Source organism: Lynx rufus, unplaced genomic scaffold (assembly GCF_022079265.1).
Source record: "Lynx rufus isolate CCGP_SWC_20201006 ecotype Redwood Valley unplaced genomic scaffold, mLynRuf1.p SCAF_3, whole genome shotgun sequence".
NCBI lineage: Eukaryota > Metazoa > Chordata > Mammalia > Carnivora > Felidae > Lynx > Lynx rufus.
The window spans coordinates 147,542,694-147,560,892 of NW_025814845.1; the positions used below are offsets into that span (position 1 = coordinate 147,542,694).

General features: G+C 40.7%; 1 protein-coding gene across 2 annotated transcripts in view; it reads left to right on the forward strand.

Annotated features, from left to right (window-relative positions):
• Positions 1-18,199, forward strand: part of GALNT7 (polypeptide N-acetylgalactosaminyltransferase 7) — a 146,994-nt gene that overhangs the window by 99,158 nt on the left and 29,637 nt on the right. The gene's annotated exons all lie outside the window — the stretch shown is intronic.

The window sequence follows — 18,199 nt, forward strand, 5'->3', positions numbered from 1 at the left end:
CGAGGGTGTGTCGAAGCTGGTGGCAGATCATCATCCGGCGGGTCCTGAAACAACACGAAACCATGGCCTTGGAACAGCCTGGCAGGTGCCCTCGACACGTCCCTGACTTATAGCAGGTGCACCGGTGGGACCAGCCTCACAGGAGCTGAGTCCCCTTCGCCACAGGGCACCCCCTGATGATCCTGAGCTAGAGGCAAAAGGGGGCACTATGTTGTACCTGAGAGTGCTGAGCTCATGAGTGCACAGGAAGTACCTCTTGGAGATCCCACACAGAGTTGAACGATAGTTGACATTTAGAGAACCTTGCTGGCCTCTTCTAGCAAATATGGGTAAAATACTTGGCTCATAACATTATCGTGAGGATGAAATGTGCCAAAGAACGTGAAGGCATAAAACAGTAGGTAACATGAGCCCTGCTGCTTGGAGGGAGGTCCCAGTGGTTGGAAGCCACCCTCGTCCTTGGTGGGTAAGAAGCTTTGTCTCCTACATAGGTCCCGTCATGCTAGGTGTGTGCTTCCAGCCTCGTCTTTGTCTTTCATCCTGCCGTTCTACTGTGCGAGAGGAGGAATAGTCCTAAAGACAGTGAGAAAACATAAAGGGAGTCCCTGATGTAGCACACAGTAAAGAAGCACTTGCTCAAAAGTACTGGGTGATGAATCTATCATTGGTATCATTAGGTGAAGAAAATAGGAAGATGCATCAGGGCTGTAGGGCTTAGGTCTGTAAATATTTCATAATAATAAGCACCTTTGTCATTTCTAAACTTAGAAATGTTTTAACCCGATTTTTCTTTTAACTCTAAGCATCTCTTTATAGCGTAGACTGTCATTTAAGCAAGAGACCACACTGTTCTTTAAAGGGTAGGTTTGTCGGTGTAACAGATGGATTTCTGAGTGGCAGGCTCTTGGTTACTCCCACCGCTCAGTGGCAAAGACCTCTCTTTCTCTGACTCGGTCCTGCTTCTCTTGGCAGCTTCCTGTAATTCTCAGGCACCTCCTTATTATATAAGGTATCCCTGAGTAGTTTACAGAATGTTCCTCACTTACCCTGCCTTTTTATGGCCCTCCTGGTTAAAGTCCTATTCTCTGGCATCATCATAATTGTTTTCAAAGCATGAATTTCATTTTAATTGAGAGAATGTGATTGTCTCTGTCTCTTAAATCTTTGCAAGTTGCTTGCAGTTACAACACAGCCGGCAGCATTAGCCCATAAGACAAAAATTCATCCACCTATCATGCTTTCCCTTTATAGTGGGCGGTGCAAAGGCATGACAGACTTTATAGCGGACTTTTTGTAGCCGTCCTTATTGGTGAACTTGAATTTCTGTTCGTGTGCATTTTGCTATGCAGTCAGTCCTTGTTACCAAGGTATTTGTGTTCTCTGAAGTCACCGTGAGCATGGGGCTAGGAATACATACAGACAGAGGCACTGCTCCTAGGGCAAGCACAGGGTTAGGTTCTTGTGAGACTCCGGTCACATCGGTTCATTAACTGATCAATACCTAACCTTGATATATGTGTGTTTTGTTTCTAAGAACACCCTATCTAACATATAGTGTTGCAGCTTAACATTGAACTCATGGCCAGCAGCGCTGGAACTCATGCCTTAAGGAGGTCAGTCTAACACCAGTATTTTCTCCATAAGGCACGGCCCAGTCTTCTCACACTTCTGAGCGCTAGACGGCCCTTAACCACTATGTTTGGGAGCCATTTTAAACCATGAAATCACCAACAAAAAGCACAAAACTGAGAAGGAGATGGCCCTAAATAGACTATGAAAAGGACACTGCTTATTTTTTTTTTTACTTTTTTATGGCTGAATAATTTTTTTATTGTATATTTATACCAAAGTTTTTTTTATCCATTCATTCATTGACAGACATTGAGAGTTTCCACATCTTTTTTGTTTAATATGAAATTTATTGTCAAACTGGTTTCCATACAACACCCAGTGCTCATCCCAACAGGTGCCCCCCTCAATACCCATCACCCACCCTCCAAAGAAAAGGACACTGTTTACAGTTGTCAGAGTGACGACAAGAAGGCAGAGTACCCTCTAGTGTCTTCACATAGGCAACTCAATTGCAATTCACGTTTTTTTTGGCTGCTGTGCACATGTTCTCAAATGACTGTAACCATGTCCCAGGAATTGATTTGGGGGTTGAAAATAAAATTTAGGGAGTACGCAAATTAACAAATACAGATTCCACGCATAATATGTTTGAATATATTTGTATATATGAATCTGGAGCTCAGGTTATTCACAGAAATATTTCATACATCGTCAAAGAACATCGTGCTCACTATCCCATTAATGGTAAATGCAAATTTCAGGAACACTGAAAATGGTAATTCTAGTAAACCAAATTTTTTTACCTGCTAATTTATGCCAGAAAGGAAATACGATAATGGCTTTTAGAAATGTCAAGACCAAAAAGTATAGAATATTAGGTTTTTCTATTTAAAGAATGGACATAAACTGGCCTAGTTATTATAAATATACCTCCACAGTTAATCTTTTTTGTCTCCTTCCCACCCCTCCTTCCCCACCTCACTCCCACTTCCTTTACTACATCTTACTACTAAAATGATCTTGGGAAGGAATCTGGAATCCTGCCAGGATGTGCTCAACAGAGGCTCCTGCAGTCAGTGGCATGGGCAATGAAACATGGGAGGTTTTCTGCACTGTTCAGAATATTTATTAGACAAAGTGATGAAATACTCTCTGTTGATGAGCACACTTAATCTGAGTTTCAAAGGTACTGGTGGCCATTTAATGAGATAGGACACTCCCAGGCAAGTGCATCCCCTTACCTAAATGTTTAGATGCTGTACTCAATCTGTTTAATTTCCTAATAACTAGCCTAGACTTGTATCAGGAATACTTACTAATCTTATCTCCCCTCCTCAGGAGAAGTGACATAAATTCTTTCCAGGAAGCACATAGTTAAAAGAATATCACACCTGTTACCTCAGTCTTGGTCTCAGAGAAACAACAAAGTCTAAAAGACCATGGCCATGAAGTCCAATTGTAATAATGGCAGGGGAAGGAATGAATGGTTTTTGAGGATCAGAAGTAGTTGCAGGCATGATCCGGGAAGGGTTTATATACTCCTGGGGTCCAGTAAAACTAGAGAGACCTTGTCCCACAGCTGATTTGGGGGAAGTTGTTGACATAACTCCTGTGGATAAAAGAACAAGATAATGTAAGTGTGTGCATACTACCAGAACCTGAAAATATAAAATGCTAATAAAATGTGCTTTGAAGTATAGTCACTAGTTTTAACAATGCCATTGCCAATAGGTGAGAATATGGATAATTTCATAGAGAAATTTCTTAAAATTAAGGTGGGAATAACTTGGAGGTAAATAGAAAGAAGTATACTTTTTTCTCCTTTAAAATATTTGTTAACGTTTTTTTAATTTATTTTCGAGAGAGGGTGAGACAGTGAGAGAGCGAGCCCACAGGTAGGGGAGGGGCAGAGAGAGAAACACCAAATGGGAAGCAGAGCCCGTCGCTGAGCTCGAAATCACGAACCGTGAGATCATGACCTGAGCCCAAGTCTGACGCTTAACTGACTGAGCCACCCAGGCGCCCCTTTTTTTCTCCTTTAAAAGGTGGCAGTAACCCTTACAGTGTCTGTGCTCCCCAGAAAAAAAGCTTCAATAGATTGGCATCAGCTTCAAAAAGCAAGACTTCAGGTATCCAAGAGATTCAATTAAATTGCTCCTGTAAGGTCTTGAGTTCAGCAACTGAAAAAAAAAAATTGCTTTTTATTTTGGCGACAAGCATTTTGTAAATAAAAATGTTAGGAGGAAAATGGTGTTCTGCGTTCTGGTACCTCAGGTAATGAGGAAGCTGCAGAAATGGCTTCCTTTCTTTCATGAAGGCTTCAGTACAAAAGATCACCACGGAGGTTAGCACCGTGACATTAATCTGGGGCCCTCAGATGCAAGCAGGCTGTCAGCAAATGGCACGGCGGATCAGAGGAGCCCTCGGAGAGTGGAGGAACTAAAAAGGCAGTTGATGTATTAAATCACTACAGTTCCTTAGATTCCTGGGAAGTGATGTCCACTCATAGCTCTAGAAAGGAATTGAAAAGCCAAACTGTTTTACTCTTGAGAAACGGAATTGGACTTTCCTGAATTGCTTCGGAATATTCAGGATTTCTAAGGCTGTTGGCAGATTTTAAAGAGGTATCATTTTTGCACCACGTGAAATACTTTATTTCTGAAATGGTGATAATCAAGCATATCTAGTAATATTTGAAACATCATACTGGAACTGAGAACTGGCTTTCCTATTTAGACTTATAAACTTCCCTAAGTTGACCGCTGGCCCTCATAAAAGATTTCTTCCAACAGATCTCTTATATCTTTGTGTTTTCCTTTCCCACTTAGGCCCATTTGTCTAGACGTAGCAGCTCTGCTCTAAGGGGGCTTTTGCTCTATCATGACATGATAGCAACTATCTAGAAGGGCTTTATAGTCAGGTGGAATTTGGTGGAGTAACCAACTAGTATCAGGAAGGAAAAAACTGGCAGAAATGAAATGCAGAGGCACCTTAAGTATGATTTGCCAATCCCTCAAATAGCCTATTATTGAATCAAAATGTGAATGGGTACAAATAGTAATGTTTTTTTAAAAATATGCCCTCACTTTTTAGAAGAGATGCATTCCGGCTACAAAGCGAGTGCCGAAATTTGGTCTAAGTCTGTTACACAGGTAAAGCTCTGGTTCCGGGGAAAGCCTTAATGTGATAGTTTTAATAAGAAAAGAGTTATCGGGACAGATAACTTGCCAAGGGGTTGCTGATTACAAAGCTGCCAAGTAACGTTCTTTCACTTGTAGTTGCTACTTTAGTAGCAATTTTATTTGTAAAGGTTTCAAAAAAGGAAAGCATATGTTTAATAGAAAATTTAAAAGAAGAAAATAAGAATCACCTACCCCCGGTAGGGTTAAAAAAAAAAGAGAGAGAGAGATTGCACTGCATGGATGACCAGAATTTATTCCACCAGTCCTTCATTTGGGGACATTTGGGTGGTTTCCAATTCCTCACTATTACAAAGGATGCTTCATTGGGCAAGCTTGTGGGTCAATTATTGTGCCCACTGCTGATTACTTCAGTTGGACAGATTTCTTTGTGGAATCACTAAATCAAAGGATTAATTGCTGTTTCCTTTTACTTGGTAGTGTTTTTCGACTCTGGAGTCTCCCCTCCATGGTCTACAGCATCCCTGGTCTATGCTGTTCTATAGGCTTCCATCTCACACAGAACAGATTTGTTTGGCTTTCTTTTCTTTTCCCTTCCCTTTTCCTTTTCCTTTTCCTTTTCCTTTTCCTTTTCCTTTTCCTTTTCCTTTTCCTTCCTCCACCCCCCCCCTTTTTTTTCTTCTTTTTCTTCCCCTATCCTATCCGCAGGGACTCTGAAGAGAGAAGGTAACCCATTGGTAAGAGTACGGTCTCCAGATGACAATTGACTGTACCTCACTTCTAATGTTCACATGTGTTCAGTTCTTGGGTTTCCTGCCAAGGAAACTAAAACTAAAACCAAAACTAAAATGTTTTCCAGAATTGTGGTTTGAGGTTTCCTGTCCTCTGCCGTCTTTAGAGTAGGAATTAGCATATCCTTTCAGTTCTTACTTTATAATTCTATCTCATGTTTGAGCCATAACTTTTTTCTTTTAGAGAGTGCACGAGCAGGGGAGAGGTATGTGGGGGCAGGGGAGAGGGAGAGAGAGAGAGAGAGAGAGAGAGAGAATATGAATCCAAAGTAGGCTCCACACTCAGCACAGAGCCCAATACAGGGCTCGATTCCACAACCCTGGGATCATGACCTGAGCCGAAATCAGGAGTCAGAGGCTCAACCAACTCAGTCACTGAAGCGCCCCTAAGCCATAAACTTGTTGATAACTAACTCCAACTCACTTTTGGTGACTCATCAGCCTCCTAATAGAGGATTTGATTTTCTAGAAGATGACAACCAAGCAAAGATGTAAGAGAGAAGTAAAGGTAATTCAGTTAATGCAGGAAAAGAGGTAGACTACTTTAATGATTTCTCAAAATAGTATTACCAGATTTCTTCACCACAATACTTATTAAACATCTCGTGTGTCCATTACATTACATGCTAAATGAACAACCTACCTTCCTAATACCTTAAATAAGATAAATTACTAAAGAGTTAATATATTCTTATTAGCTCCAGAAATTGCATATTCTGTGAATTAATAAATGTTAACTGTTGTACATTATGCACTCTTTTCCACATCTGTAATCATAGTTTTATAGTTGGGAGTCTTTAAAAAATGATTTAGTGCATCTCCTCATTTTGCTGTAGGAACATTAGTATCAGTCAATGTTTAAGACTTCCACAAGTAAATACCATACAGCCTATATTGATAACTCTCTCAATATCTTGCAATTCTTTGTTGGGAAATTATTTACTAACTCCAACCTAAAGTTACCATGCTACCACTGTAAGCTCATACCTCTTTAGTCATTAGCAGTGTCGAAATTTGCTCTTAGAAATACAAGTCCTCCATATGGTCGATGTGATTTCCTTCTTGTAATGAGAGTACATTGAGAAGGCATATACTCACTGAACGATGAAACATGGAAGAGGAGATGACTCAATAAACATTTTAAAGAATGTTTGCAAAGTGTGATTTTCAAATCTGTGTTGAACTTAAATTCCCAACTTGGTCTCTGCACAACTGTTTTTACTAACTTGTATTTTGGTATAATGCCATTGGTCTCCATTGACAGCCTTCATGAATAACAGCCCAGTGAAACTCACTGCTGCATTTGCCATAAGGAGGACCCCTTAGAAAAAACTCCCATCTGGTCTTCACAGCAAGAATATTGTACTTCTGAACAACTGGTTTGTTAAACACAGATTAGACCAGGTTTCCCTGCTAGGAAATTCAAGCCAAATTGTGGCCTGTCCATTAATAAGTAGGGACTGGAAGGCACCCATGTTGGTTAGCTCAGGGCAGTGCTATTCATAGGGTATTCTTTGTGAACTGTGCCTCAGAATTGTGCACACAGGAGTCCTTGGCCCACTGGTATGTAGTTTTAACACGTTGTTCTTGATTCCTCCTTTTTTTTCCCCCTCATCCTTTCTTTATCCATTTTCCCCCTCCTATTTTTAACTTTCATAATATTTTTGCATTCTCTGTGTTTGTAAGCTGCTCAAAGTCCTTTGTGGAATAAGGCACAGCATAAATGAATAAGCTGCAAATGCAAACCTGTGTTGGTTCATGCTGTTAGTGTCATTACCCACACACTGGCACCCACCCAACTTGATCCTTACTCCTGTTACTAGTTGTTTCAGCTCAGAGGTATTGGTATTTGATAAGCTGGTGCCTCTATAAAATCAGAATATGGCATGTAAGCTCATATTTGAAATTAGAGTCCAATATAGCTAGAAACATATGGCTCACACTGTGAAATGTTCATTTTCCCTTCCCAGAGAGTTTCAGAGATATGCACATGAACATATGTCCATTCATGGGATTCCTTGCCAGGTTTTTTCTTAAATTATGGTTTGACATTTCAGATCATTAAGTGGACACATCTGTCCATGTACGTTTTCCTTTTCAAAAAAAAAAAAGAACATTTGAAGACCGTTACCCAGTGACATAGTTCAGCATTCTTAGCTTGCCCTGATGTCTTATTTAGTATTCTCAATCCTTAAAATCAGGCAGAAATCTACAGAACTGTGTGCAGTCATTTTGTTAGCGACCACGAAGCCCCTGGGTATTGAGTGAAAAGAAAGAAGTCATTTCCCCTTTTTTTGTTTTGTTTTTTTTTTGTTTTAAGTATATATTGTACGAGTAATCCTTTTGTAAGTCTTTGGTTTAAAGGAAAGAACCTTAAAGTTAGAGTCAAAGGATTCGTTTTTAAATCTCTCCTCTGTCACTGACGGTGACTTTAAGCAAGTCCTATAACCTCATGGAGCCTCAATGGCCTGATGTAGAAACTGAATAATACTAATACCTGTCCTGTGTACCCCGGAGGGTTACTGTGCAACGCAGAGGAGATAATGATGTGTATCGTGGTGCTTTGGAAACTAGAAGAGCTGTTAGAACTACGTTTCTGGGATAAAATGAGATCACAATAATTAATAGCAGAAAAACACTCTTTGGCTCAGGTACTGTCCACTCTGCTAGAATTGTAGAGCCCTCAAATTCTCCCACCGAGTTCCCAGAGTCCACTGGGATTGTTGAACCCATGCTCGGGAATGAATCACCTTGGGTTGCTCAAGGTCACTCAGGTTCCTTCTGTGTGGCTCGCTGAGGTGAGGGCCTGTCCATTGCTGCTCACACAGGCCGTGCTCGCTAAATCCTTGGGCTGAGGTCCTTGGGCTAAATCCTTGGGCTGAGGCCACCAGCGTCTTCACCAAAGGGACATACACTCATCCCTGCGGAACCACTCTGGACCCCTGTCCACTGTGACCTTCTCTCCTCCATCACCTCGGAGAGTATCGCAAAATGGAGAAAATGCCCTTCACGCCTGGCTGGTCTGTCAGGACACTCGTTGAGGAGGAACATCGGTGGAAAGAGCTGAAAAGGAGGTATTCTCCAAAGCCACGCTCAAAGGTTTCCGTCCCAGGCTTTGTACATATTATCTAAGGTTGTCACAGAGACCATACGCTGAGTGGCCCAAAGATGATGTAAGCTGTAGGAGGCCTGCGGCGGTTTTGGAGCTGTGAATTCTAACCATACTGTGGCTGTGTTTAGAGGATCACTGGCAGCTGAGCTGTCATGGCTAATGACTAGACAGCTGTCTCCCGCTAACTTGGGGTGCCAGGAAACTGGCAACCTCAGAGGTTAGAGAGAATGGAGATAAATACAGATTTATTTAGCCCTGGGTACCAGGAGCTCACAAGTGGTCTGGGCAGATAGATAATGGCCCTGTTCTTTGTTACGTAAGCTACGTAAAGCAGCGGTCTTTACTAATGCTTTTAGTAAAGCATTTAGTAAAGCATTAGTACTTTACTAATGTGGCTTCTTGCCTTAAGAATCAGCTGAGATGAGCTGGAGAGTTTCTGGTCCTAGTCATTCTGCTCTGCCAAGAATCTCCCCCCTTTTCCTCTAACACGTTAATGGTTTAGACATGATAAAAAGCTGCGCACCTTATCTCTACCCTGGGAAATGAGATCCATCCCAAGAAAAGTTTAAATACACTACTTGCTGGGGCACCTGGATGGCTCAGTCGGTTAAGCGTCCAACTTCGGCTCAGGTCATGATCTCGTGGTTTGCGGGTTCGAGCCCTGCATCAGGCTCTGTGCTGACAGCTCAGAGCCTGGAGCCTGCTTTGGATTCTCTGTCTCCCTCTCTCTCTGCCTGTCCCCTGCTCATGCTGTCTCTCTCTGTCTCTCTCAAAAGTAAACATTAAAAAAAAAGAATTAAGGGGCGCCTGGGTGTCTCGAGGGCGCCTGGGGGTTCGAGCCCCGCGTCGGGCTCTGTGCTGACAGCTCAGAGCCTGGAGCCCGTTTCAGATTCTGTGTCTCCCTCTCTCTCTGCCCCTCCCCCGTTCATGCTCTGTCTCTCTCTGTCTCAAAAATAAATAAAATAAACGTTAAAAAAATTTTTTTTAATTAAAAAAAAAGAATTAAATACACTACTTGAACAGAACTGGGGGCACTTGTCCTAAAACCTGGCACACACAGCAAGCCTGTGGGGTTTTTTAATTTAGATTGAGCTGATTGGGAGGGTGGACCTGATAGAGATTATGGGTATTCTGAGCTAAAGCAACCCATTTTCCTTTCCTTCATACCCATTCTGGTGTCCCACCTTCCAACTATGGCACCATGCACCAAACTCCAAAACAAGTGTGGCAGACAGCTGTGTGTTTTCAATTTACCTAATTTAATCCTGAAAGGTGGTCTACTTGAAAAAACTTTTGTAGACCCGACCATTAATTCTGTGTTCATTGATTTTGACCTTTAACCCCAATAGAGCAGAAGTTAAAGATTATTATTCTCTTGTTCATTAATATCTAATTCACTAAGAGAATGGGTGGTATTCTGTAATATAGTACAACATGGAGAAAAGGGGTATTCCTAGAAAATTTTTTGAGATCAAATCATCCGATATGTATTAAGTATTAATAAAATACATGAAAATTGTGTCTTGGCTGAGAGCAGAACCTCTGACGATTAGCTGTGCTGACATTTTCATGTTGTAGATGGTTAAGGAAGAGTGGGTTCTATTATGATAGGCTTAATTTTGACCTTCAAGGGAAGAGCGAGTAATACGAGGAATTGATAAGAATATTGAAGAAAAGGAAGTAGATCATCTTAGAGCTTCTAGTAATCAAGGAAAGGAATACAAGCTCTTGAAGGCATCAAGGTATTCCATTGTTTAAAAGCTTCAATTTTATTGTGCCTTGTAAAAGAAAGAATACACTGCTAAGAAGGAATTCATCTCCACGGGATGAGAATAGAGGAGCCAAAGAAACTATGTGATCATTATACCCCCAGCTATCCATGGGAGAAGGGACCTGAGTCAGCCAATAGGAATTTACTCTGTTCAGCAAACCCTATTGTGGACGAAGATGCATGGAGCTTTCAAAACCAGTAAGACTGTCAGATTCCATGCTCACCAAGCAACATTCCAATTGTAATCAGAATTTGTAGGCAGATTATTTAGTGGTGACTACGTTACATGAAAATTTGTGGGTTTTTTTTTTTTCACATCAGTTTAATATATCAGCCTATTTGGTTAGCATGTGTAATTCTCTTAAGCTCAATTTTGTACGTTCATACAAGTTATTTTTAGGACGTACCAGATAATACTGGCCTGTAGTAAGGCCATCTGTAGTTCATCTTTCTGTGACTTCAACAATGATCATTGAGGAACATCTCCGGTAATTTCAAATTTTAAGAGATTGATTCATTGATTCAATGATAGTGAAAAATCTCTAAGTTTAATTCTGTGAAGAAATATACATAATAACCGAAAGTTTACCAAAATATCAAGAGTAGCATGTTAAACATGAATTATTTGCCAAAAACCAATCTACTCAAGTAGCTTAAGCTAAAAGAAAAAAAAAAAAGGAAAAAATGGTGGAGGTGAGGGGTGGCAAGCAATTAACTGAAAGGATATAGGAGTATCTCTTGGGTGCCTTGGGTGCCCCGGGTACCTCAGTCAGCACCCCCAACTCTTGGTTTTGGCTCAGGTCATGATCTCACGGTTCATGGGTTCAAGCCCCACATCGGGCTCTATGCTGACAGGGAGCTCTCCCTCTCCCTCTCTTTCTGCCCCTCCCCTGATCGTGCTCTCTCGCTCTCTCTCAAGAATAAATTATATTTAAAAAAATTTTTTTAAATAAAATAAAACTCTACTTTCACACATTTGAAAAAATATTATTCTTAATGTTCTAAGTAAAATCCTTCTATTGAAGTAATAAACAAGGAAATACTCTGATAGTATAATCGTGACTGTATCAGAATTTACAAAAATGTCTTTTGAGTGTAAAAAAATAAAATCTCCCACAAAGCACCTTTAAAAATAATAAATAAGCATTAAAAAAAGAAGAAAGGATGTAGGAGTATCTCATGGAACCTAAGGTCAGGAAATACACTTGACTGAACTAGGAAATGAAAAGTTAGGAACCAAAGTCATATGCTCTTTCTTTCTGAAGTTCATAGACTCTTATCTCTACTTCTCTCTTTCTCCATGAAAATAGCTACCCGGCCTATGCCTCACAAGATCATTCAAGAGCCCAACTAGAATCTCAGAAGCTCAAAGTCCAGGAAGGGGCCTCTGGCCCAGCTTGGGCAAGTATTTGCTGCTATGCCTAAGGAGTGATCTCCATATTGAAAGTTTTATAACAGCATGTTAAGAGGGAATTAAATTCAAATATAATGAGCACAGAATAAGGAGGCACTTAAGTATATTAAATTTTAGTTGAGGCTTTTAAAGCATCGTCTAGCACTAGATACTGAGGAACTTACCAGATGAGTTTGAAAGGAAGTACCATCAATAATCCGGAGGTATTGTGAAGAAGAGGAGAGATTTTAGGGGACTGGAGGTGGGAAAATACTGCCTTAAACATTTTCCAAAGAGAAGAGAGAATGTTTGGTTCTGGAAACTTGACACTGATGTACGACTCTTAAGATCCTAGAAGAGACCACTTATTCATACTTAAAAAGTCACCTTCACTAGGTACCAGTGTGAGTCTATGAAAAGGAATCAAACCAACTAGTAACTGTATCTTTAAAAAAAAATGCGTTTACATTAGTGGACCAGGAGACTGTGTGATACCTAATTTGTCTTGATTTAGTAGGATAGCTGAGTAAAGTTCTCAGATCCCTGTGGACTAGGTAAAGAAATATAGTGTGAATGATAGTACAGTTAGATGAAATTGATGAGTAGAGTGATAGCAACCTCTTAAGGATTACACATAGCTTTCAAGCACTATATTTGACCTTCTCATATTCGTCCATATAAACAGTGGCTCCAGAGATAGAAACCATACTAATCCAATTTTCCACATAGAAAACAAGGAAGGATGGTTAAGAGAGCAGAGCCTGCTGGAGCTCATACCCAACCAAAAATGCAAAATAAATGTAAACAAGGTATTTTATGCTGAGTTCAACTGCAAAAACACAGAATGAGAAACACTAGGCTTAGCAGTAATTGGGGGAGAAAAGTTGTAGGGGTTTGTGAGCTAGCAGTGTGATACCGTTGCAGAAAATATATCCAGTACCAGTGTAATTTTAAGTTGTATTTGTAAAGGCATTGTAGCCAGATTAAGGGTTGTAAGATTGCACCTTTATGTCGGCAATTCCACATCTGGATTATAGCAGGCTTTTCTGGGAAAGACATTGACGAAAGGAGCATATCCAGAGAATGGTGATCAGGAAGTGTAATTTATAAATTTCTTTGATGCTCAGATTCTCTATTTTGGTACGTGTAATGAACTGCAAGGAATAAAATCCACCATAGCATGTTCTTAAGGGGCTTACTTTGTGTCATTTCCAATCAAAGTACGTAGAAACTGAACACTTGGATAAAATTCCACTCCCCCCAGCCTGTTGAGTTTGAGTGATTGGGTTTAACAGTGATAATTCTCCTTTCATTGAAAATGTATATTGGTTTCTGAATGCTGAGTTAAATTTTATATTCTACATTACTAATTTATTCAACCATTGGGTGTCAGCACTGTTTCATGTAAATCATAAGCAATTTTCCACTTCCTTTTATCATGGGAATGAGCAAAAAAGGTTTTAGACGGAGACAGGAAAGATTCTTAATTGATTTAAAAATAAAAGTAGGTAGTGTATAAAGAAAAACAGTGTTTCCTAAATTGAGGATTTGTTTCCTATGCCTAAAAACGTGCATATATGTGCGTGCACATGCACGCACATACACACACCCCTGTAGATTAATGATAGTTTCTATGGATTGCAGAGGTTTGCAGCCTAAAATGCTGTTTTTCATAGTCTGCTGAATTCGATATTATTTGTTGATAAAGTCTAGACACAACAAGGCCATGTATCAAACTACTGATCTTAAAAACAGCTGGTACTGAGGGAATACAAGTAAATTATACACAGGCATTTCACTTTTGGGTTGAAATTTACTTTTTTAAGTTCTAGAAGAGTCACTGTGAGAATTTTTATTCCCATCTTTTCTTCTGATCGCCAGCACCTGGCCCACATGGCCCCCATGAGAACACTGTGTTAAATGACTTTAAAGAATAACTATAGCTTTAATCATTGCAAACCCATAATCTGAATGTGAATATTTGCGACCAGAACAGTCTCTTGATGATGCTAAAGCACTACTGTCCTTGATGTTAGAGGATTTTTAAGCTCTCTTGGAAGATGAGGCGCCAGAGAGCAGACATTAGTCCAAAGTCTATAACATAACCCATCCACTTAAATGTGGCATTCTTGTTTCAGTTGGCCGTCCTTCTTATTAGAACTGATTACAAATTCTCCACCAGTAAAGTGAGAGAAAGGATGCAAAATAGGGGGTTTTACAGTACCATGGGGGCTTCTTTCAATAATAAGTCTTAACATCAAGGCTTTGTATATTATAAGGTCTCTTTCTGTACGCTCCACTCAATGGCTTCATCTCACAATGGAAAATCAGAGAAGCTGCCAAAGAGCTAAACTTTCTCATGAACCTGCATTCAGGCTGATGGTGGCCAGTGAAAGCTAGTAATTAAAAGTCACCCAATCTGCATTGGCTTAAAGGTCTCCTTTCGGCTAGTGGCCAATCAGCCTGAAGTTCAAACTCCCTCTCTGGGCTGTTTCTCCTCCATAGGGTCTCATCTCGTCTTCCTTTCTTCTGTAGCATCCAGATGATAGAAGGGTCCTGCATCCTTGAGGTGCTATGGGTACTTCTGGTCTGTTTACCCTCCATCCCTGCTGCCTTCTCCTGTCTTCCCAGGTGTATGACGTCTTTGCACTTGCTGCTGAAGGAACCCCTGCCGTAGTAACTTCTGGTCAATTCTCCTGCTGCCCTTGGGACACGTGGTCCCTTCCGACATCTGCCCCACTCCAGGGACTCACTCCACATTGGCTTCCACTGATACTGTGGATCCTCTGAACCCCACAGCCCAGTCCCTGGCTAAGCCTTCTACCCCATCACTTTGCTAAATGTCATCTTACCCCTTACCATGGTGACTCCCAGCAGGCCCGTGGATCTTAACTCTAAGCTACCTTCCATGTTCCCATGGAAAGCATGTGGACATCCTAGGCTCTCTGGCTCCAACCTAGAGCCAAAGGAGCCTGCAGAAAATAGGTGGAAAAGGGAATTGTCTTTAACTCTCTCTGCCTGAATACACATCAGAATTATTTCTGTTCTGTGCTGTAGCCACACCCTGTGGGGTGGTCTCCTCCTAAAGGTCAGAACTGGAGGCCAGGCACAAGTCCCTTTCTCCATCTGCTTTTATTCCCATCTTGTTCCCTCCAGATTTTCTACCCATCCTCACTAGAAAAGCTTCTCCTTCCCTTTTCTGTGGAAAAGTAAGGAGATGGTTAAATAATGGACCGGCCATACTATGGAATATTATGCAGTAGTTAAAAAGATTTAGATAATATGATAAATCTGTACATATTCACATGGAAGAAGAATTTATACATATTCATCTGAATATGTTGTGTGTGTGTGTATATACTCACACATACATACTCATTTATATGCCTGCATAAGAAAAGTTTAAAAATACACAGCCAACGATTAACAGTGATTTCTCCTAGGATGTGAGATTTGACATAGTTGAGGAGAGGTTAAGGGAGGGAACTTCCACCTTAATAAACTTCTGTGTTGCACAAGTTATATAATGCTTTTGTAATTGTTGAGACAAATAGGAAAAGTATACACCAAGAGATGTTACTGGCACACAATCTCATTTACATCTTTGGAGTTATTTCCAAACTGTACATAGGCAAGAGGAGATGGAGAGGCGAGACAACACTCTCTGTTCCAGTTCTCTCGTCCCCTTGTCCTGTGGAAGAAGGCAAGGTAGCATGCCCAGATCTTTAAACTGTCTCCACTTATGCAGTTCCCCAGGACAGTGACGGTGCCCCTCATGGGACCCTCTCTCCCGTCTTCACTCTACCTCTGCCTTCCCTCCTCTAGTCTCTGTGTGTTTTCAACTCCTTTCTGTCTGCCATTCAGAGTCCCTGTCTGCTTATTTCCCCAAGTTGTCATCTTCTGCCTTAGAAATCAGCAAGTCCCAAATGTCCTCCCATGTCTTGAATATTGTCACCAATTCTCGTGTCTGTTATAAATTGATTGGTGTCTGTGCCATCCGGTTCTGCTGTGTTAAGCCCAGTGGTTGTCCTCAGAGAAGGAACAAGGTTGCCTGAGCCTCCATCTGAGTTACAGTTTGTTTTGAGGGACTGTTATTCCTACCGTCTAAAATTAGACCTATCTGCCTGGGTTGCTTTCTCTCCAGAAGCACTCATCACATCTTCTTTCAAGATCTGCATTCCTCCACTGCTGTATTTTTTAAGTTGCTCTTCTGAATGAATATTTGGACCCTCTCAACTTTGGGTTACACTAGAAAGCCCTCTTGGTTTAACTTGTTGCTATAGGGTGCCATACCCCACCTGTCCTTCCCCATTCCTGGGTCCATCTCCTGGCTGCAAAGGGGAGGAGAGGAGAGGGCTCCCATCCCATAACAATATGCTCCATGGGTGCCTTGTATTGAAATGATATTCAATATCATCAACAGTTCTTAGATCAGTTCTTAGCCATTTATACATAGGAATAGCTAGTATTTTTTCTTTTACGTTTATGTTTAATAAGATTTCTTATGAATTCACGATAGCCTAGGTTTATTTCCTGCCTTCACTACTTACTAGCTGTGTGATCTTAGGCAAATCATTTCTTTCTGAGCCTCAGTCCCCTTATCTATAAAATGGGTATATTAAGGGGTGCCTGGGTGGCTCAGTTGGTTGAGCGTCCGACTTCAGCTCAGGTCATGATCTCATGGTCTGTAATTTTGAGCCCCACGTGGGGCTCTGTGCTGACAGCTCAGAGCCTGGAGCCTGCTTCGGATTCTGTGTCTCCCTCTCTCTCTGCCCCTCCCCCACTCATGCTCTGTCTTTCTCTCTCTGTCAAAAATAAATAAACATTAAAAAAAATTTTTGAATGGGGATATTAATAGTACTGACCTCATAGTGGTATTCGCAGGTTAAATAAGTTAATAAAAGTAAAACACAGAATAGTGCCTGGCACATAATAAGTAGATGCTGTTATTTCCTCTACCGCAAATGCCCCTCTTTGTAACTTTTCCTCTTTAACTTATGTTTATTTTTCGTATTTTAATTACATGTTCCAAAGATACAGATCTTCCAAGTTCCCATAATACCTGCAATCATATGCACACGATTCATTCTTGTGCTCTTATCTTTTCCTCCCCACTCCCTCCCCATCTCTTGGGGCTTAGTACTTTTTTTTTTTTTTTAATCATCTTTAATCAAATCACTAGCTCCAGGGGTCCTTCCTGACCACATGTCTCGAGGCTAAGTGAGGTCCACCTGTCCTAGGCACCCTGGTTTTTGCATCGACACTCTTGGAAAGTACAAATATTTGCTCTGTGCCTTGATTCCCCTGTAGGACCATGGCTCCGTAAGGGCAGAGACCGTGCTGTCCTCTCAGTGCTGTAGCTCTGGTGTCTAGATGAGAGCATGAGCATAATGGGTAATTAATACCCCTTTAATGAGAAAATGCAGATATAGGAAATAAGATTTAAGTGGATTACCGGACTCAATCTGCATTTCTATAAAAATCAACCTTTAAGAACATAGATAATTTAGAACAATTTTGAAAGGAAAATACACACTTGGAGAAAAGGTTGTTTCCATCTGAATCAGACCAGGACCTATTTTAAATAATGGTTCCTATTCTAATTCCCGGTATAGGTTATCAAGCTGATAAGGTTAATTACTGCTTTTATGGCTTTAAATTTAATCTTGGGAACAAGCTTATTTACTTCGTGAAAAGCTTTGGCGTTAAAAAAACAAACAGAAATATAAATGTGTGTGTCTATGTACACACATATATACGTATATATGCTTTGTGTGTGTGTGTGTGTGTGTGTGTGTGTGTGTGTGTATTTTTTGTGAAACTCACTAAACCTTCCCTGGCTCCTGGAGTCTTTATCAGGCCCTGTTCTGAGTTTCCTTTCAATTAGAAAAAGGCTCCTGGCAACTTTATTCCTACTGTAGTTGTGTCAGTTTTGTGTAAAATAGCTAAATATCTTCTTTAGCTAATCTAATAACTAAACGTTACTAGGAATTTTATTTTTTTTTCAAGTTTATTTATATTGAGAAAGAGAGCAAGCACGAGTGGGAGAGGGGCAGTGAGAGAGGGAGAGAGAGAACTCATGAACCATGAGATCACGACCTGAGTCGAAATTAAGAGTCGGATGTTTGAGCCCCCGGGCACCCCAGATTACTAGGATTTTTAAAATTCATTCAACAGTTAATTTTTTAATGTCTGCTATATGCCATAGGTCAGCCTATTTCATTTTTTTTCCTGAAGGTTTTGGCCACATTAGAACAGGACAGCTTTCAAATCTTTGTATTTAGTTCATACACAGCAAGTGAAATAAATCTGTGCACTAGAAACTCAAGTTTTAAAAAGGCAAGTAAACTGAGATCTAAGTCATGGGGGAAAAAAAAGCCCAGCTCTGATTGCTGTGAAAATCTGGAGTGCCCCCGGCGG